We start from the raw sequence: 23,146 nt of genomic DNA on the forward strand, positions 1-23,146 counted from the left end.
AACTATCCACTGGTCTAGTTCTGCAAATGTTGTTCTTCACTCACCTCTGCCTGCTCATGTCTTTTGTGGAGAAGTTATTTAGTAAACAACCGAAATGAAAAGGAATTGTGATTTGCAAGTTATGAAAAGCAGACATACAACATCCCAGTTTTAGCGGACTTGACACTGATCTTTCACTTAAGCCAAGTACATTCAGATGCTTGCCTGAGTTAAACATGGTCAGAATAAGAGAAATTATTTGGTTTTTAAACATCTGTAACTGAAGGTCTCTCAAGCAGATTTGCTTCAGCAGATAGTGGTCCATTTAAGGAACAACAATGAGAGAAAATGCAATAGCTGATTGTCATAAAGGTCAAAATTACTTTCCTTCCAAATTCATTTGTACCATTATTGACACTATTTTTTTCAGACAGAGGTAGAAAAAGTTGACATATGCATAAAATACATCATCATAATGTAAAACTACTAATTATTAAGTCTGTATCTTTAAGCATTTTATGTGTTTTGTTGTTAGTTTTGGTTTTTTTTAATTGTCTTTTATCACAAGCATGTTACAGAGACCTTGTTGCAGTAAGCACCGAAATCCTACTAGGATGGTAGATATTTAGAACGTTTAAAAGGTTGCACTGTAGGAGTTTTGGACAACTTTCACTAACAGTTTTAAAATCTTGCAGAACAGATGCATGCAAATATGGAATAAATATTTAAAAGTTGCATTTAACTGTGTGTCTTTATAGTTTCTGAAGATAAGAGCCTATTTTTACTGGGAAAGAACTCTAATTTAAGTATTTCATAAATGAATGTTAACAAGTTGTATTTGCATTAAGATGTAATTTACAAGTGAGTGAATAAATCAGGTTTTGGACTCTTTAAATCTAATGCAATATGGACAAATATCCAGAAATAATTAAAATGATGGACATGTTGGTATTGCATGCAGCCTCCTACATTGTTATTTTGCATAAAAAGGGCAAGTAAGGGGAAGATGTCCATACATTATGGGCTTAATTGGCAGTTTCTTGTTATTAGAATAGAGGGTTATTGTCATTCCTAATGTACTTAATGTGAATCTAGTATTTGAGAAAGGTTGGTAGGTGAAAGATTGTGTTAAGGGTTGACTTGTAAAAGGTTTAGTACTTCTGGATTGACAGCTCTGAGAATCTGCCAGCAGCTGTACAGAGAGCCAAAACAGCACAGACAGTGCTGCTGCCATCTTGGTCTCACTGCTCCATCCCTTACCAGTGGTGCAGCTGCTTTTATCCAGAGCTCACCTGTATCTCTGAGACATATATTCCTCCCAATCCTATCATTTTTGCTAAAGTTTCTTGCAAGAGGACTAAACACAAGGATACAATGGCAGCTGAGTCCTGTGTTTGCGGAGTTCCCAAGGAAAGAATGATGAATCTGACTCCATGTTCTTAGAAGGCTAATTTATTATTTTATGATTTATATTATATTAAAGAATGCTATACTAAACTATATTTAAAGAATACAGAAAGGATACAGACAGAAGGCTAAAAGATGCTACTGAAAAATTTGTGACTCTCTCCTCCAGAGACTGACACAGCTTGGCCCCAATTGGCCAATAAGTCAAAACAATTCAGATGTTGGATAAACAATCTCCCAACCACATTCCAAAGCAGCAAAACACAGGAGAAGCAAGTGAGATAATATTGTTTTCCTTTTTCTCTGAGGCTTCTCAGCTTCCCAGGAGAGAAATCCTGGGCAAAGGGATTTTTTCCAGAAAATATGATGGTGACAGCTGAGTCTCTCTTCAGGATCCAAACCTATTAAAATTGTCTCATGAGGCCATATACACCATACTATTGCAGACACCTGATCCTTACTTTTTCTGTGAGAAAGCTGAAAGCACTAAACCTTCAACAAAATCACACTTTTTTTTTTTCTTTTTCTCTGAAGTGGTAAAAACTTGTTACAGATATCAAGGTGAATATTCTGATTCAGACTCCAGCAAAATCTTTTCTTCAGATGTGGTAAGGCTGCCATTGAACTCTTCTGATACCTGAGACATGTTCTATTATCACATCTCTGTTAAATTTGGAAAATCATTTTGCTTGAAAACATCCAAGGAAGTTAACAAACACGAGTTGGCAGCTCATGGATGTTGGTAGTTCAAGGATGTACCTCTTACTCGTATGTTTCTTTTCCAGAGATGCTTTTCAGAAGGAAATTATAACCTTTGATACTGTTTATGTTAATTTTGCTCTTAATAACTTGACCTTTAAATAGTATTTCCTGCAGCCTATATTCATGGTATGTGCAAGTATAATACAGTAGCTAAAGTCTCTGGTATTTATTTCTCATAAAGTCTGGATCTCCAGAAATAAGATATTTCACTGTAGACTGAAATGAACAGAAAAAATTTATTCTGTTTCTCCCTCTCTCCCATCTTTGGATTAAAATACTCCAAAATTATAGAATTTATGAAGTTATGTAATTTTATAGGGCTTTTTTCCCACTCTTCTTTTTAAGGCCCTACTTTTTCACTAGCAGATTATTGTGTTGCATATGAAGTTGTGAGTACACTCACAAAAAGCAATAGCCTCAGCTTTGTAAGATTTTTTTTAGATATTCAGAGCCTTTCATTACAAATTTCATTAATAACTTGATGAAATATAATAATGCTAGGTTTTTCTCTGTACTGATTTAGCCATATACCATGCAACTGTGGCTGGTGTCCTCAAGCAGGAAGAAATATGTGTGTAGATAATGGAAAATTTAGTCTCTAAAGTTTGATCACAACTTTTTATATAGGCTTGCTTGCATCACTTCCCTTATGTCAGGTTGCTAGGTTTAGCATTACAGTGGGCCTTTTAATATTTATTTGTGATGACAAAATGTCATCCATTAAACTATTCCTATTATTTTGTCCATTAAAGGACAGTTTTGCCAAGACCTGAGACAAGCTGCAAATATCTTCACTCTTTTCCACTAAAAATTGGATGATTCTCTTGGCTTTGTTACCTTATGTGAGTAGCAAAGTGTGACAAAACTTAGTAGTGTTAAAGTATTTTAGCATATGGGAAAGCAACCCTGTGTAGAAAGCCTGGTAGCATAAACTTCCAGTAAAAATTCTGAGTATTGCAAGCAGGGTTCCTTTAAGAACTTTTGAAGATTCCACTATAAAACATGGATGACAAACTGGGAAAACTGGGTTAAATGAGGAAACCATAAGAATACGCATTTACAGTTCTGCACAATCTTTGAAGCAAAACATATTTCAAGAACAAGCTGGCTCAGGAAGTGTTGAAGAGGGGCATCAAGGGGAAAAGGTACTTGCACATCAACATTTCTGAAGCAGACTGTACCAAAGATGGATTTGACTGTAATACCAGCATGCTGAAGATTAGAGGAGGGATTGCTCACAGGGCTGTTTCATGTCATGTACTGGTAGTTCTGCTAAGACTGCAGGTTTAAACAAACACCCTGTAAGTCTGTCTTGGTCCCACTATCTTTGATCCTCTGAATTTGAGTCATTTGTTTAGTAATTCCCAAATGTTATTCGAGTAATGTACATTAACAGGATATTGACTTCTCTTGAGGCAAACATCAATGTTTATCGAACAGAGAAATAAATATTGACTGAAGTAAAGCCAAAGTCAATTTTTTCCTCAGAACTATAAACCTTAATGTTCACTGAAATGCCAAGTAAATATACAGTGGTTGCCATTTAAATCTTGGTAATTCTCTGGAATCATATATGAGATGCCCATTGCTATTTATATGTAAAGTATGACTGTCAGAATAAATATGTTAAAAGAATTTACAAAGATTTACTTTGTTCAATAATGGAAGCACAGCTATTAAAATATGATTTGATAATTTTGAAAATTTTTGTCAATTATTTGGTAGTATTGTAGCTTGTAGCAAAAATAATTTTATTTGCATTTTAAATTAATGGTGTTTTTTTGCGTGATGGATTTTCTTTATTATTATTCCCAAGAGTGTAATGCAATGTACTTAGAACTAATATGAACTTACTCTTATGAATTGTCATTTATTTATAAGCCAGCTAAACATGTACATAGTAAATGTGACTAGTATCCTTTTAAAGTGTCTTGTCTGAAAGAATGCATTTTTTATGTATTTACAGGATTATGATCTGTAAGCATAGTGTAAGTAATTATTTATTAGAAAAAGTGTTGGAGACAAGTTTGTTGCTGTGTTGTAATTATTAAAATTTGGTTCTAAGGATGAAGTGGCATCTAGATCAAGCTCTCAGCTAGGCAGAAATATTTGCCTAGAAGTAAAAGCAGCAGCAGATGTAACTGGAGATACAGCTTTTTGAAGACACCAACAAGTGTGACTTATGAGTGAAGGCTGTTTTCAACCTCCTTGGAGTTTACATATTGATATAGGATCCTGTTTTCTTGAATGATCCAGTTGTAAGTGACTCTTGTCATGAATAAATGAGACTAGTGAGGGTCAAGGTAACATTGGCCTGGGAGGAAGCCAAGTGATAAGTTCCTTCAAAATCTCTTGTAAGTGTATTGATTTTATGAATGACCACATCTGACTAAAACTATTACTGCTTGCCAGTAGTATTTGTAAAAACTTCATTAGACTGATAAAGTCACATTCTGCATGTCTGCTCTGCACTGTAAGTTTTGTCATCATCTTAAATACTGCTCTTTATATTTTCTTTATATTTCTGCTTTCCAAGCCAAGTTTAATAAAGTCTCCACAGTCTTTGTTTCTCATAGGGGTGGATCAAAAGGACTGGTTTTCAGTCCTTTATAATTTTCCAAACGATACCTCTCATATAAAGGAAGCATAATTTTAGCTGTGCTTGAGGGATTTCATGTTCACTGCCGTGATCAATGCACAGAAAGGTCACTCTGAGTAAGATCTTCCTTTGATTGAAGCAACAGTGGTGTAATGCCTTTGTGACACTATACATGATGTCCAGAAAGGGAGCATTTCCTTTCCAAAAGTGTTTGTGCTCTGTCTCTGGTATGGTCTTTGCTTCTCAGTGGCTGTTTGCAGCATAGAGTGGGACAGATGCAGTCTGTATGCTGATTTTTTTACTGTCTTTTAGCACTGCAAAGCATAAGCAGACATCAGACATTGGTCAAGTGTGGGAATGAAAAGGCATGATCCCATGCAGGAGGTGAACTCCACATTTTGAATTACCAGGCTGTGTCATTTTCATATATGTAACCTTCAGGTAGGACTGTGCTTTTCAGAATGCCATTGCTTGGGAATGAAATAGTGAGGTGTTTCAGGCAGAATTAGACATGGAAGGAGAGAAAGCTGCTGGGATTTCCAAAGTAAAGTAATGAAATTGCTGGACTATCTGATATAAGCAACATTTCTGCAGAATTAAAGGGTTACTTTCAGATAGCTTGCAGGTTCTATACATAAAAATAATGCAATTGTTGAATTTTCAGTTCTACCTTACAAACTGAGTGGAACAGAAAATCCAATGCTCTCCCCTTTTATAAAGCTCAAATCAGTAATGTTTACTTCTTCATAGAGAATGTTGTCATTGAATAACTGTCTGCTGCCAGGAAAACTCTGAAGCAAACAGTCTCATATTTTCAAAGCAGACAATGCTGCCTTTGAAATAATCTTGTAGCTGTTATATGACAGAATACTAAATAGAAGACCAATTCCAGATCTTTTGACAATGTTCTGTTATAATGACTATACTCCTATTATATCAAGTGATTGATGTAGATGTAATCATTGTGGATGATGGATGTTAGTGTGGCAGGGTGACATTTGATTTCTGTTCTGTTTGAATTCTGATTAGCTTAAAGAATAAATCTGTCGTGTGGTTAGAAAAAGTTTACTGTACCTGAGTGACTACACTGGTGTCTGACTGACATTTATTTATTTTTATCAGTGTGGAAGGGTCAGCAATCCTTATTATTCAGTCTTTAAAGTGAATTTTAATGCTTGTGAAAGGAACCAGATTGACAGCTAGAGGAGAATTGAAGTCCTTTCTCAGTCTGCAAAAGGAACAGAGCAGAGGCAAGAAGGATGTTCCTGTCTGGTCTAGGGAGTCTTTATTCTTATTTATGGGAGAATAATTTTAATAGTTGATGATCTGATGAACAGCAGTAACATATTTTGGCTGTATGGATTTATATTAAAACCTGTCATATGTGGTTGCAGGAGTTTGAGGGAAAGTAAAATTTCATGCTCTGTTTCATGTGGGAGAAAGTCGGGAGTTGCTGATGGAGTGGCTGTGTGTAGATATGACAGATGAAAAACGTATGGAATTTCAGTTACTTTCATCTTCTGCACCTTTTTTCAAATCAAAGCTATTGCAGAGCAAGAGTGACTGATTTGTTATTGGGAAGGTCAAGAAAAGGATTTTCTTCTGAGTACATAACTAATTCCTGTTATTTTATAACTTTTGTTTCTGGGCTATTTCTTGTTTTCAGCTGAGTTCAGCTGTGTCTCTTGGTGAGCTCTTAGGAGCAGGAGTGGTGATTTCCAGCTCTTGCCTGCTGAAGACTAAATGCACCTGTCAGAGACAGAGTTAATTTTCTTTATACCAGTCCCATGTGGTGCCACATTTCAGATTTGTGACTAAACCAGTATTCTGGCTGTTGCTGATCAGTAATTGCAGAGCAGCAGGGTTTGCTCTTGCTCTGCCACACCTCTCAGTGAGCTCTGTGGGGTGGGTAAAAAAAAATTGGGTGCAGCACAACTTGGGCAGCTGACCCAGACTGACCAGTGGAGTATTTCACGCCATATAATGCCATGCTCAGCAATAAAATTGAAGGGGAGTTTTTGGGCGTGATCATGCAAGCATGTACATACCCACATGGCTTTCTTGGCTGCTGCTGTGGTGCTTTGATAGACCATGTGGAATGTAAAGAGGGCAAGTGATGTGTTAATTGGCTCTGCTCACATTGGATTAATGGAAAAAAAAGGACTTAGAGTCCAGTAAAGGTATCTCTTGTGATTTATATTCTGGTTCTTGATCTCATTGACATGCTGAAAACATGCTTTCAAACACTGTTGTTGTAAAATGTGGAAATGTTGAGGGGGCAACTGCTGTGCTTTTCTATTTTTATTTCCCCTATCCTTTTTGTTGCCCAACGCCATGTAATTTCAAGTGAATTTAATAAAGGTGAGCCAAACCTTATGCTGGCAGGAACTTCAGAGTTGGCTTGTGTAATAAAATGTCTATTTAATGTTTTTGAATGGATGATGTTAAGTTTCAGGTACAACTGTCCATGTACATTGTTCTGGCATGTGCACAGAGGCTTTTATAGAGTTCTCCAGCAGGATTAGGGAACTGAACTTTATTTTGACAATGAAATAGAATATTTGAAAAGAACACATTCCATTAGAAGCTGTATGGAGCTCTTAGCAGGAGCACCAATATGTTTTGTCAACCATAAGGCAAGCAAGTTCAGTTTGTCTCCTCTTATTTCATAGATTTCACCAGATATCTTCACTTGGAGACCAGTGATTTGTCTGATACAAGCACATTTTCTAAATGGCATCAGGTTTAAACTCTTCAAACTACTGAGAAAAGGGCAATGGCTTCAGAAGTACCAGTGGCTAGTCCCCATAACTGTTAAATACTTATGACTTATTCTTCATTTGAATTTGTTTGGATTTAATGCAAAGGCACTTTTTTTAATTTTTTTTAATTTTTTTTATTTTTTTTTATTGCTGGGTTTTTGTCAGCTGCATCTGAAGTGCACTTAAGTTCCCAATGCTTTCTGCCCATGAATGTTCTTACACACTCTATTAGAGTAACTGTGCAGGCTATTTTTTGATAAGCCAAACAGGCTGAGGTATTTCACTCTCACTTTTAGATGTTTTGTTAAATCCTTGGGTATTTTTTGATGCTCCTTCTTCCAACACCCCCTTCAATTTTTTATTACACTTTTGAAAGTACCAGGAGAAGTTGTATTCCAGCATTGGCCCAAGTGATACTGTATTTAGAGATAAAATGACCTTTCCACTCCTTAGTTGTATGTGAGCCTCTTTGCTAAAGAACAGTCTGCATTTTTTTAACTTGTATGTGTAACTTTGTATCAAAACATGTTCAATTTAGAGGACATGCTTTACTATACTGTACACCTGCTGTACAGAAAATACAATTTTTAAAACTAAATACAAATTATCATTTATTATTATATATCTTCATGTTGACAGGATTCTGAAAGTTTATTTTGGAAAACATTCCCATGAATGAAATGATCTTCAGAACTTATTTATAATCTTTCTGTTATGGTTAATATATTTTGGATGTAGCTATAGAAATACATATTGTTTTCTGGAAATTAGTAAAATATTGTTTGGTATTTATGGAGATATATTGAATGGACTTTTTATATTTGATATGCAGAAAAGTATTTGTCTATAATTTCCCTCAGTTATTGTTATGACTTAAATTTAAAAAGAAATGTTTCAAAAATATAGCTGATGGTACAGAAATAGTTCTGATCTCATGCTCTTTGTTTTTATTTTAATTCTCCGTATCCCATGGCTTTTCGAGTCTAAATTTTTGTCTGCATATTTGTGAACTGATCCTGATTTGTGAACTTTTCCTATTGGAACCAAGTAATATTTATTTTAGTGAATAATTTAATAAAAAAATGATTTTGAGTTAAGCAAGCATTTACTTCTCAGATTCATATGCAAAGTAATGCTTTGTTCCTCTCTCCTGAAAGTTTAAATATTCTGAGGTATTGAGATGATACATGACATTATTTTTCCTATGAAGTTTTCTTTGAAAAGACTAGAACTTCAAAAATATTTAAACTAATTTAATGTTGAAATTACTTTACTGTTGTTCAGTTCCCTGAGAAGATGAAATGATGCTTTTGAGTTGATCAAGCATCAATTTTAAGAATGAATTATTTACACAATTTTAATCTAGATGTCACGTAACATTTTTTCTTCTTTCTCTGTATCTGACTGATGCATGATAATTGGGAAAATAAACATGGTCTAAATATGTAAATATTTTTAAACACAGAGAAATTAAAATGCGATTTGTGGATCAAATTAGAACTATAATAAGGCTTGAAGTTTTTATTTTGTGAAGCCTGATTCCTCACTCCTTTTAAAGGAACTTAAATTTCTGGAAGTTCTCAGCTGCAGTGAGTGTTCTTACATGCCACCACTCTGATACAATATGGCACCATTTTATGGTAAAGGAGGGATAGAAAGGAAGGACTAAGTAAAAAAGAAATAAATTGTTCTAAGAAGGAGAGAAGATCTAGAGTCAGACAAGTAGACAGATTCATGCTGTGATCATGCTGTCTACAGATGGATAAAAACTATCAGTTTGGGTCTTTGGCATTATTCCAAAATAGAATTGTTGCTGAATATTAATTAGAAGAGATCAGTGGTGTCCTTAGAAATTGTTCCATGCTCTCAGTCTGGGGCCTCGCCAATTGTTGGATGCTTCAAAAGTGTTTCTGTATTATAAGACTGTTTTCCTAGTGCATTGAGAGGAGCAGTGGAAAGGAAAATGTGTAGCTCTGGTGCAGGTTCCACCTTCTCTGTGAAGGGAACAGCAGATCTTAATGAGAAGATGGAAGAAACTGAAACTGTCAACGGACATGCTCAGGCTAGAATAAAAATGATACTTCTGTTTAGTCATAGCCTTTTAGGAGAAAGGTAAAGGACTGAGCAGCCCTGAGATTCTTCTTGCCAATTAAAATATGATCCTGTTGGCTGAGATGCTGACAAAGCAGTGCTCTGACATGTTGTCCAGAGTTTTAAAACAGAAAGTAATGGTATGGTAAGTTAAAACCCCTGTGGATGGAGCATGAGTACTTAATTACATCATGATAGATCACAGAAGGCAATCCTCCCCTCGCCACCCACCAGCCTTTGAGAAAGCCCCCAGTGCTAAGAGTCAAGTGTGTTTGGCTTCAGTGAGGTGAAATAGTCACTCTATTCAGCCACTCTTTCGAGTGCAAAATAAATTGAAGTGCTTTAAGAACCCTGGCTTTTGAGGTAATGTGATTACAGTAAAGCATTAATTGCACAGTATAACCATAATACGCCTTGCCTGTTGCAGGAAGAGGAAAAAAATGCACTTGCTGTGCAGCCCAGCCTATAGAAAATGTGGTATGAAGCATTTGAATTAAAACTCCTGTGAAAGATTCAGTTTACCCATTTCTTTATGGGTAGGCAGCCTATACGGAAATATTCATATTGGATGTTCACCAAAGGTTTATGCAAAACCCCATTTTGCACTGGAGCTATTTTGATTTAAAAGCCTTTTGAAATAGAAGTTGGTGCTTGATTTTAATTCTTACTGCTCCAGCTCATTCATCCTTTCACCTTGGTTTCTGCTGTGAGGAAATGTGGTTTTTTGATGTGCAGAGTGTGTCATCATCTCTCTCAAAATACTCAGGAAGAGATGCAACTTTCTGAACTGACAGTGGAGATCACTGTCCAGGATGCTGGATGCCTTGCCATTCTGTCATGTAGTTTTGAAGCAACCTTCAAGCCTAGCACATTTATACATGCACCAAGATTTACTGAGATTCTAATTCTGATGCTTTTGTGTTTGGCCACTTGAGCATGATAATTAACTCTAGATATTATTTTTTAAAATTGAAGAAAATAGATTGAATCAACATTCCTTGTGAGATGTATAGACAGCAAGGGTAAGTTAAACCGAAAGCCAGGTCCTCACGAGGCAGCCAACTATCCTAAAAGATTATGAATAGTGGGAATTTTGCTACTTGCTCTGTGAAGCTTCCAAAATACAATTGACACATATTCTTTTTTACCAGTGGGAAAAAATAAAATCTCTGTTGTATTCCTTTGTTGTAATGGTGTTCAGTGCTAACAACTTGCCAGCTGAAGCCACCCTGCAGAGTGTGTGGAAGTCACTAGACATAAACTAGTTTTGAAATATCTGACCTTCTCAGGGGGATTTCGTTTTGGCTCCAGCTACTGGACCCACCCTGCATGAAAAATGAATCTGGAAATGCTTTCAAATACTCAACAACACAGACAATTTAAGAAGTATAGCATGGCTGCCAGTGGGTAGATTAAACAGAGAGAAAAAGGCAACAGGGACATGAGTAACTCCAAATTGGTGTAGGGGAGAAAAATGTACAGCAAGAGAATCCAGATAAAGGGTGGGTTGGAACAACAGGGAGAAGGAAGGCTCAGACATGAAAAAAGAAAAAAGTCATTGTATCAGAAATAGAATCTGTGAGTTAGGAACATTTTCAAAGCTCCATGGTCTCCCTTAATCCTCCACATATATTGCTTTGAAAATATCTCCATTTGATCTGTTCTTTTAAAAGATTTTTTGGAAATAAAACATCCCTTGACCTGACTAAAAAAGAAGCATGCCTATATCAGTAACAGTGACTATCCTTTCTTCTTCCATGGGATGGAACATGTGTCTTGGCCTTCTAAACTCTTCTTATTTTGATGATTTCTGTGTGTTACATGCCTCTTTCTTGTTTTTGTGGCCAGGGTTTACCAATTTTTTAGCTGCAGGTGAAATATTTGTCTTAAACCCTGAACAATTTAAATGATGGAGAACTAATAGCGTTTTCTAGAATGAGACAAAAAAGGTAATTATTTATATTTCTCAGGTGCTGCTGTAGCTATATCTTTCAGTTCCAATCTGCTGTAAATTAAGCCACTACTTTCTTTTTTTTTCAGATGAGGATTTTTGAGGAAATGATGTTATACTATGCCAAATGTTGTGGTACTATAAATTATTTCATAAAGTCTAAGAATAGAAAATTCATTGAAGAAAGTACTTAAATGGGATTAGAAAATCAGTATGAAAAGATCAATTTTATTTAACTAAAGATCCCTTTAATGTTGATAACAAAGGATTTAATATCTTAAATGTGTTTAAAAATAATGAGATTGTTATCATGTATATTAAAAAAAGAAGTAAGTATGCTTCTTGGGCATAATTTTGGCAAAGGTCTTAGATAATTGTGTAGCTTTGCGTATTTCTTGTGCAGCAGTTTCTAGACATTGGTGTCAGTAGTAGTTTTGCATGAGTGAAAACTGCTGGTTTCATCCCCAATGATTCATTGATAAGAGTATTGTTTCTGACATCAGATTCAGCTAAGGGTAACAGACAATAACATGGCTGATTACTAAGTAGAAGATGTAAATTCTTTTCATTTCTATGCATTAAAAAGGCTTAGAATTCCTGAATTTTAATATGAAGCACAATGAAGTGTATCAAATAAGATTCCCCTGTCTCCAGCTTTGCAATAATAACTTGCAATGTGTACATTCATAGGGTGAAAAATGGCTTTAAAGACCTTTTGCCTCCCAAGGCTGAGAAAATAGGCTACCAAAATTTCATTAAGCACCCTTACATTTTGTGGGACTGATGGCATGTTCCTCTCTCTTCAAGTGATTATATCCAGACTTGCATGATCTTACTGAAACGAGGTGGGCACACAGTAGATGAGCAGGTCTGCAGCAGTGAAATAACATGTACATCTTATGTACAACATTGGTTATCAGCTGTAAGGAGAGCAGAAACAAATATTGTCTTCTGATGTAGGGATCCTGGGATGCATTTTAGAGCATCTTTCTTGTTTTGATGTAGGCTTCACTACCTCCTTTCCTTACAGGCCTCTATCCTTTGTTGAAATGTGCTGATAGCTCAGCCTTTCAAAGCTGAACCTTCCATTGTGGGATTTCAGCTCATGTTCAGTTTATGCACGAGTATCAGTCAACACTTGTGTGAAAGACATATGTTATTTTTTGTTTACAGACTTTCACTGCTCCTCTTAGAATCTTTGTATAGAGGTACAGTAGGTACTGGTCAGAACTAAGAGGAAAAGAGCAGATGCATCCTTTCGGTGGGAGTGGAGTTCATCCCCACCAGAACTTCATCCCCAAAAAATCTTCCAAGTTACCATTTTTTAGCTAGCCATGGCAGACTGGGACCAGAACATTCTACAGGGTGGAGTACAGTGTGTTTAGACAGTGGTGAGTTAGTAGAGGACAATTACCACAAATTAAAAAGAACTGGAGCCTCCAGTGTATCCAGCAGGAAGTTCTTGCAGTGTATGTCACAAGTAAGAAAAGAAAATACAGATAAAAATTTTTCTCCTATTGGGAATGTAACTGAAATTGAATGACACAGCCTTGTAAAGCCAAGTTTGGAATTCAAAGTCTAATTACCCTGAATGATGCATAATGGTTTTGGTCCCAATAGATGACATTACTGAAACGAAAGCAAAAATCTTTTTAGGTTGGAAATATTTTCCAATGTTTTCTTTAGTGAAGGTAACTGCAAGTAATCAGGCATTTTAGTTGCTCAGGAATAATGCAAAATGTTTATTTTGTGTCCTATAATTAGATTTTAAGAACATATTGGTTCTAGGAAAGAAGAGAATTGATCTTGTAACTTCCATGTCACCTGAGTGTTCTGAGATCCCTGCTGCCAGCTGCTGGTCTTGATCCCTCTAAGTGCATCTGGTCTGATTAAAAAAAAGACAAACAAACCAAAACAGACCAAGGCAAGATATGGTAAATGCATTGGTATACCAATAAAAGAAATAACAATCTTAATTTCTTTTTTTTTAAGCAGTTACTAATTTAAAATAACACTCTGAACCTTCATCCATCAGATAATTGTTAACATGAAGAATATGGCAGCCAGTATCAGGAATTTCCTGACAGTCACAGAATTTAGAAGTGTTGATGGACATGTAGGCACCGTAGGTTTATAATGGAAGGGTGAATTAGACAGGAGTTCCCAGGCTACATACCTTTCCTGGTGAGAAGTTAACAACTGCTGAAATAACTTATGCTGATACCTCATTTTTATTTAACACTTATTCTTATGTGCATGTATTTGTTTGACTGATTGCTGTGATTATTCACCTGTTTCACAATGACCTTTTCATTGCACCTTAGTACTGAATGTATCTGGACGCAATCATATCTATAAGAAAAAAATGTGCCTTGACTGTGTGCATGTAAATCTAGACAAGCTGAGAGAGACAATCTTCATGCAAGTGTTAAATGTTGTGACACTTTCATTGTTGATATATAGTACAAACTATTCTATCCAAATTACTTGTGTACTTCGCCACAAAGAGAAAGGGGAGGAGAGTTATTGTCTTGAATGATACATTTACAGAGGAAAGTTGGTTTTAAATAGAACATTAGCTTTCCAAAGCTCTTAAACAGCTGATGTGTGTTTTTGAGACCAAAAGATGGCAGCATAGCTCTTCAGGAGACTGGCATAAGGTACTTAGCCATTTAGGGTTAATGTAAATTACCTTAGCAGAAAATTATTATCGAGTAAATGTTGTTCTGCTGCAGTTTTTCAAGTTCACTACCTATTTCTGCTTTAAACTAGCAAGGAGGAAGCCATGGAGGGGACAGATATTTAGACTGTATTTTATTACTAAATACATACTAGAAAAAAATTAAAAGAAAAAAATGTGTACACAGACGTATTTCTCAATCCCAATATAGAATTTCAGGTAAAAATCTTGAATATGTCATCTTTTATTTGACAGAACTTGCTTTCTGTTTTTAGAGAATGGAGAACATACATTAAGTCTAGCACTTTGATTAGGAGAGTGACAGAACCTGGGTCAAGCAAATATGAAAATAGAGCTGAATAATTATGCAGTATTGTAAACCCTAAAGGTTATTGTGGGAATGGTACATTCCCAAAATATTTAGATGGGCAGATTTTTCTTTAACCTGCTTTTGAAAAGTGCATTCTTTCTGTACTTTTTCATCTTAATTTTAGTCTGAGAAGTCTGAGTGATTGTGTAAGATCCTATGCAGTCTTGTTGAAGAATAAATCACTTTTGCTAGCTCAGCCCTGTGATTAACTTTGGCAAATGCATTGGGGAGGTGCAGGGTGATGGGAGACAGGAACAAAAGTCACTCAGCTTTTTATAGTGCCATTCCTGGGCTTTTGCTTGTCAGAGCCACCTCTCACAGTGAGGAAGCACGTGTGACAGAGAAGTCTTGGAGGGAAAGGAAAGAAGGGCTCCAGAATGGCACTTAAGGCTGGCAAGAGCTGGGAGCTCTCTGCTGTGTTAGACAAGAAGGCAATCAGATCAGGGGAAGCACAGCTCGTTGAGAGCTAATGAGTTCTTCCAGTCTTGATTTTCAGTGCTTTGTGGCATAGAACAGCGTATTCTTAGTTGGAAATGATCAGCTGTTCTACCTTCTGTCTAGGTTCATGGTGCACACTAATTTCCACTGTACACACAAGCCTCACTTTATAACAGTGCCTGATTTTGTTTTTATTGATATCATTATTATTATTATTTATGTTTTTGGTGTGAGGACTGATCCTGTTATTTGAATGGCATTGATAAGTGAAGTAGAACAAATCTCTAATCCTGATATTGTGACTCCTCTGCCTTTCTTATTTGCTATACAAGGAATCTGTTTACAACATCAATGCATTTTTTTATTACTCTTAATTGAAATTCCTAAATATTACAGTATGACTGGTCATTTCAAGTGAAAAAATATTGCCTAGCTGTAAACGTACTTCAAAGGCCAATATGTAGACTGGTAAATTGGACAGAAAATCTTCTCTCTAAAATTTTCAGCAACTGGATTTACCAGAAAACACCCTTTCTTTGCCCCTCTCCTGTTGCCTATGACCAGTAAGTCAAAGCAAATCTTTCTTGGTGGAAATTTTGTTGATATCAATGTGTCCTTGGGAGGCTTCCCTCGACTGACCAACATTTTTTAACTGGGATTTTTTTTTCTAATATTAGACTCACTTCAATTTGTTTTAAAGAAAGACATGGATTACGCTTTTCCCATTTTTGTAGTTTATCAGATTACATGAGTTTTCCTATATATAAAAAAATATTTATTCAAAAGATTAATTTCTTAATGTTAAATTTTGTTTTGCGGTAGCTGTGGGAAGCTCCAGAGCCAGTGTCATGCTGTGTCATCACTCATTCTTGCATCAAGTTTGTATTGAAGGAATAAAAAGGACTACATTAACTACTCAAAATCAATTGCCTAAGAAATCATTCAGAAACCTTGCAGGAGCTGGCTTTCTTTTCCTATAATCACATCACTGCACTGAGTGCAGACAATGGAAGAGCCCTCTGTAAACACAAGATTTAGCACAGCTCTAGTAACAGAAAAACAAACTGAATTTCAGTTGTGATTCTTTAAGCTCTGTATACTAGCTTTTTACTGAAAAGTTTAAAACTCTGTACTTTGCTCAAATGACTGCAGAATGTCTTCAGTTCTGTTATACCCACTTTTGCACCCTATTGATAAAAAAATTTCTAACGAATAGTGGTATCAGTGGAAAAGCATACAAACCTTAGCACTGTAGAGATGATCAGCATCAGGTGGATCAAGGACAGCAGCATTCTTATCTACAGGATCTACTTCTCTATGCATTACATAGAAATTACAGTAGTTTCCCACCTGAAATGGTCTAGACATAGGGAAAGCAGCCACCCATGGATGCTTTTTTTCTTTTAGAGTGTTATAGCAATCAACAATCTCATAAAAGATGGTTCATCCATTAATGCACTTGATATTTCTGAGGGGGAAGATTGGCAATTTTGAGAGATACTGTAGGAGAGGAATTAAAATAGTAGGAAGATTAGATTTTGTATTTCATTTGCCACTATATTGTCCAGGTAGCTTTCATTTGTGCATCACTGTATATGATCATCTATTATTTATTTTCTTCCACACCAAAAGAGCAAGTGCATGCATCATATTATTTTATTGAGAAGGTTTTTGGTTGTATGGTGATTTTAGTTCAGCAGTATGTGCTACAGAGGGCAACATCAGTAAGATGTGCCTTTTTTGAAGCAGGGATTGTGGTGCTTAAAATATTTCTGATCAGTCCACTTGGGGACTGCCTGAGAATGTTAAATTCTACCAGTAAGTACTGTTCCTTTTAGTCCTTCAGAAATGAGCGAGCCAGTAATGAACACACATTTTCCCATCAATATTTGCTTGTTAGAGGTCTGACTGAGAGCTCAGTTTTTTCTGATGGATACCTCAGCTCTCATCACCTCTCAGATAAAACACTTCTTCTGCCTTATATATGACAATATCAGATTTTATCAGTGGGTGTTAAAGGATGGAAATGGGTTCACTCATTTTTAGCTGACGTTAGGTCAAGAGTCCGTACCAGTTCCTTACGATTCTCTGCAGCAACCCAAGGAAGATTCTACATGGTGCATTGCTAAGGAACCTGCATATTGTTAGGCAGTGAAATCCTTAACTGATCAGCACTGACTGCGGTTCATGCTGCCTTCTGATGCTTTCTGTGGCTTTCATTTGGCTGAGACCTCAATTCTGTATTTGTGGGTTGAATTGATTTAAGCTTTTAAGAGTAGATAGCAGTGTTGCCTGGGCAGGGAGCAGGGATGGATGAAGGGCTGTTTCATGTAACCTTACACCCTGGGAAATATCTGTGTTAGAATATAGCCCTACGTTTTATATTAAGATCAATTTTAAAAAGTGAGTAGTTTTTTTAGTGTTTTGTGTTCCATAAGTATCTTCCCAAAAGAACTAGTAATTTCTATGGTTGCAAACAAACAAGAAAAAATTCCAAGGAAAGCTCTCATGTGAGTTATCAGTTTAAACTGAGTTTATGACAGGAATTCAAAGTGTCTCTCTACTTATCCCACCCATCTAGTTAAGATTATATTTTTTCAGATCTGGAAGTCCCTGAAGAGTCATAGTCATATCCAAGAAACACAATAGATGGCCTTCTAGGCTAATTTTTCTGAATCATCCACCCTCTAAATGTAAGTTTAAATGTAGATTTAAGAGTGTGAAAATTCACACACTTTCTCCCCCTGCCCTCACCCATAGATTTTTAAAGGGATTTCTGATGGATAATAATCACAGGGAGTAAAAAAAGTCATGAAACTTAAAGAATATAATCAGAATATATATCAGAATGTATACTACAGTTACTTGAAACCGCCTTATAATGTGATGAAGAAAATCTTTGTAATATTTTCATAGTTATTCTGAAAGATCCCTATAGGATAAATTATTGGGAACTGAGCAGTTGATATATGTGGGATCAAGGCTAGACAACACTAATGAATAATACACTGTGGGGAACTTGTCTTTAATGGATGCTGGATTAATTATGTAAGTACTTTATGTAAGCCTTTTCCTTCCCCAAAGTATTTCCATTCTGAACATAGTGAGTTACACAAAGAGTAATCATAAGTCACATTATTCTAATTTGCTCTTGAACTGTTTTTACTAGGCAGTGCAAAAACTGTATACACTGAAAACTAAATAAATGTATTGTTTAATGTCTCACTAATCTCAGATATCTTAAACTGTGTTCTCCACAATATTTCAGGTAACCTTAAACCAAAACTAAGCTTCAGACTGAAAAAGAAATGTTCTGAAACTTATTGTTTCCCACCCCCCAGCCAGCTTCAGCGCAGCCCAAGTCTTAACCTATGGTAGGTTGCAGATTGATTTTTATTTCATGAGTAATTAGCTTGAATAAAACACATAAACATCACAATCTTGTGCTGGTGATAATTGTCCTCATTTGATTTGTTTTCCTATGCACAAGCATGCATTTTATAGAGAGTAATGATCTACTTTTTAATTTCTAGTATAAAAACTAAATTATTTTCTTTAGGTGCCTAATAATGTATGTGCTTTGAAACCATCAAGGCGCTCTTGAAAAAAATCTTGACCTTTGCAAAACTTGACCTTCAGAGCCTTGTATAGTCTGGAAATGACTCTATAATAATCAGCATAAAATGTAATGTGTTTTAAGAGCAGATTGTTAACTGATATTGAAATTGTTCTCTCAGTACTATCCAAGTCCAGCCTAGGCTCCTGGCTGCAACTGTTAGAAGTCTGCAGAATGAGGGGGAGAAGCTCAAGAGTTCTTGAGTGGACATGAGCTGGTGTTTCAGTCTTAGTTTGGATTCCTGGGATGATTGTAATACCGATCAAATTATCATGCCTATCCTGATAAACCCTTTGGCTATACCAGGACAGAATAATTTCCAATACTTAGTCCTACTGTAAACTCCTCATGCTCATGGGTTTTGGGAGAAAATTAGTGGTTAGTTCCCTGTCACATGTATGTCATTATGCTGCAGGAGCAGGAAATGCAAAATCTTGGTATCTCCTCCAAAATGCATTGATGAAGCCCTAGAATTAACTATATTGGTAGGTTTTTAAAGACATGGAGGGACCCCCTGGTTAATTTAATCTGATCTCATGCATTGCTGACATCAGCTATCTTGTTCAGGAATCTCTGTGTCAGACTCTTCCTGACCAGGAAACTCTGCATTAGAATATATTTGGAAATCTTAGCAGTTCATAGGCACGTGGCATACTTATTTTATTCAATATTTAGTTCATATCTTGTTCCTCTTATTGTAAAGCATACTCTCAGCAATATTTTTTTTGTGCATTTAGTATTGCTTCAAAAAAAAAAGTTGTCTTCCCAATACATGCAGAAATTTTACTATTGTAGTTTCAGAAGATGAAAAATTCCTTGCATGAAATAAACACTTATGAATTAAGTTGCTATTGTAATTCTGCATCACTTCATTATCTCTATGCATTTGCATTAATAATCTTAATCCTTTTAAGCTCTTGACCTCAGTTATACCTTGTGAAAAAGATTTCCAAAAGCAATTTGCATTCATGTTGATAAGCTCTTTCTTTTAATATTATTCTTTTTCAGTTGCACTGAAACCACTTTCTGGTGGTCTGAAGTTCTGATTTGGTTCATTTAGAGCTGTTTGTCAATTCCTCATCTTTTGCATGCCTTCTGCCATGTATGGACAGCCATATAGAGCCTATCACTTACAGAGTGGTTATTTTCCTGCCTGGTTAATTCTGAGTAGGTTTTCAGCATTCTTTAGGAATCTTTTTTGATTTTGCTGTATCCAGATCAGATTAGTTTATCCATCTTGAAGGTTCCCAAGCAGTTGCAGCTGACATAATTTCTTGAAACAGGTTTTTTCAGCAATATGCTCTCCATTCTTTCTTCTGAAATACAGTTTTCTGTGTACTATAGGGCATTGCAGAAAAGCAGCCTTTCATTTTTCTGTAGTTATGAGCAGACGTCAGGGTTGTTTAAATGTAAGAAACTTAGAAAATGCTTAAAATCTGTGGGTTTGGTGCATATGTTATTCCTTAATAACATCTTTTAAAGATATCATTATATTTCTCTTTAGCATTTCCAAATATATCATTATCTTTCTTTGTAGCATTTCTAAATACCAATCACTAAGAATTAAAATATTTTCTGTCTCTGGCAACTCTGTCCCAAACAAAGATAGTAAATTTTGCAGTATGCTTTAAAATCATGTTTGTATCTCATTTTGAAGGCTACATTTGCAAGTAACTCCAATCAAATGCAAGGAAATTTGGTTTAATTTTTACAGTGCTGGTTGCTACACATATATATATATGTGTATATACATATATATCTATAACTATTTTCCAAATTGATATTTTCTTGTTGTTCAATGTCATAATTATGTTTTCTGCTTTTCATGTTTTACAGGTCAGATTCTATCATGTGATGGAAAAGCATTTAAAAATAAAATAATTTTTATTTTTAAACTTGCGGTCAGTGTTGAACTGCAGATGACTTTTGATATAGAGAATACAGGTCTATGTCTGATAGATGACTTATGTGCTCTTTCTCTTGTGTATATGTGTCTTTGAGCTAGTCTAGTTCTTGGATGATTTTTATTCCCTATCAAACTTGTGATTATTTTTAGTATTATTCAAAGATGCTTGGCACATTGAAGTGCACAATTAACTAACCAGTCTAATTTGCAAAATTAGCCTGCCATTCTATGCTGTGAGAACTACCATTATGTTTTATTATGTAAAGTCTGCTGATTTTCATTCCTTTACAATCTTCTTTCCTCTTGATAATTTTCTACTTTTAGCAGTCTGAACCTCTGAAGATATTTCCAACAAATGCTGTTCAGTGGTCATGGCAAACCTTCAGTTAACAGATTTGATGCAGCATATATCATTATCCCATTATCAAGTCATCCTTCATTGTCTTTTAAGGTTAGTTATTTTTTGTTGAGAAATATTCTTTTCTCTATTAATATTCTTTAAGATGTCTTTTCAGTTGCACAGTATCACCTGTCATATTTCAGAAATACAGAAGTCTCTCATAATTAAAAACCAAAACAGGCTTAAATAAAGGAAACAACCCAAGCCAATGTGAAAGAACCTCTCTAAACCCTGGTCTCCCTTTTTTTATTTCTTTATAAAATTTCCATACAAAGTGATCACTTTAAGATACAAGATCAATTGTGACACACAATGAAGTGCAACAAGTTACTTGTTACTGTTTTGAAACACTTAAGCACTTGCATTTGATAATAAACTATTTCTATTTTTAAAAGACATAGCATTTTGTAGTCTGCTTTGCCACCTCTTCCAAGCAGGCAACCTATCTTTCTTTGTGGACAAGCTTTGCAGTTAAAAATAATGTGTTTTTCCATATAAATGTCATCAAGAGCCATCACTCAGCTTTGAAGGTGCCTTACAGGAAAGGCATGAGAAGATGGTTCTAGAGAAGAGGAATGGACAGGTTTTATGGGTGGCTATTTGCCCATACCATGAAGTGAAGGCTATAACACTAGCTTGTCACAGCTTCCTCCATCTGCTTTTGGCATTACTAGTTAGCAAGTAATGGCATTTTTAAGTTGTGAGAAATTAATAGTACACGTGGGGTTTTTTGACTCTCAAAAGTTTTCCTCATTATTTGCTCTTCTGTTCACACATTCCTGTGATGCAGCTGTTTATTTAAATGGCTTGTATGCATGTTAAACTTGGTATTGTTTTTTTTGCGGTAGTTTAGGTTTTTTTGTTTTGTTCTGTTTTTCTTCTTCCATGTAAAAATCATGGTTTATTCAAAAAGTCCAAATAATTGAGGTTAGAAAGTAATTTTGCAGATTCTGGCAAAAACTACATTAGCATTATTCCTTGTGCCCTAAGCATCTAGTAGCATGTTTCTTTGTGGTCTTCGTAGGCTTATGGGACAGGTAATTCTTCATTTCTCAAAATTATTATATGCTTTTTTTCCCTATGTTTACTGATACTTTTCCATTTGAGGATATGTTTACATCATTAGAGGTAATAGAGGAGAAACTGTGTAGGCTGAGTCCATTTATAAATGAGAGTACATTGCGAGTAACCCTCTGTTATAATATTAGTTATTGCCAAGAATATAATTTTAGCTGTTAAAACTGAGTGCCAGTTTTCAGGCAAGGTTTTGCTCTTGTTCCTTTCTCTCTGCTGAAAAAAAGACAAGTGGGTGAGGAAAATACACGACAAGATTTTTAGAGTGCTTGTTCACGTAATTGTGCCACCTCTCTCTTTCTAATAGCTTTCTTTTACCTAATAGCTTGCTCAGTTAGTTACCAGAGGCTAAATGACCTAGCAATAAAGCACCTAGCAGATGTTACTTATGCTTAAAAATATCAGCATTTTTTTTAGTTTTGCGCCTTCTTGCAAACATATAACTTGACTTAAATTATACAGCCATGAGAGTTCCTCAAGTTTTGCGGTATAACTGATGAAAATTTCAGTTTTCACAAAGCAGATTGAAAACGTCATTAGTCTCTAAGTGTAAATTTCAATGAAAACCAGCAGAGATATAGTTTCAAAATTAAGTACTTCTCTCTGTTGTTTTTATTGTGTGCTAATAGGCACTTTCTCTCTCAGTAATTTGTCTTTGTCGATGAAAACAATTACAGATGCACATAAAAGTTGATATTTTATTTTAAATAAGTCAAGAAATTCACAGTTAAGTTTTCCACTATAACCTTATCTTCATCCCCTGGAGTGTATTCACTACAGTGAAGGATTTTATTTTAAAATTGCATCACATGAATACATAAATTTTTTTTTTAAAAAGCAATATTTACAAGATTATTTACAGAGTAGCCCTGCTGGTTGCCTTAAGACACAATAAAAACAAGCTGAAAATTAACTATTAAACACTTAATAGGGTATGAACAATGAATATTCCTGTGTCAATAGGATGCTGAATTTCCTTTGCCTACTGCTGTAACTGCCATTTTAGAGAGATTACTCTTGCTTGTGTTGGAAACTATGCATGGTAACATATGTTGCTTTTCAGGAGCCCCTGAATCAGTGGACTTCATGAAAAGCCTGGAGAAATTGCCAC

Source organism: Pyrgilauda ruficollis, unplaced genomic scaffold (genome assembly GCF_017590135.1).
Source record: "Pyrgilauda ruficollis isolate IOZ18807 unplaced genomic scaffold, ASM1759013v1 scaffold58, whole genome shotgun sequence".
NCBI classification, from domain to species: Eukaryota; Metazoa; Chordata; class Aves; order Passeriformes; family Passeridae; genus Pyrgilauda; species Pyrgilauda ruficollis.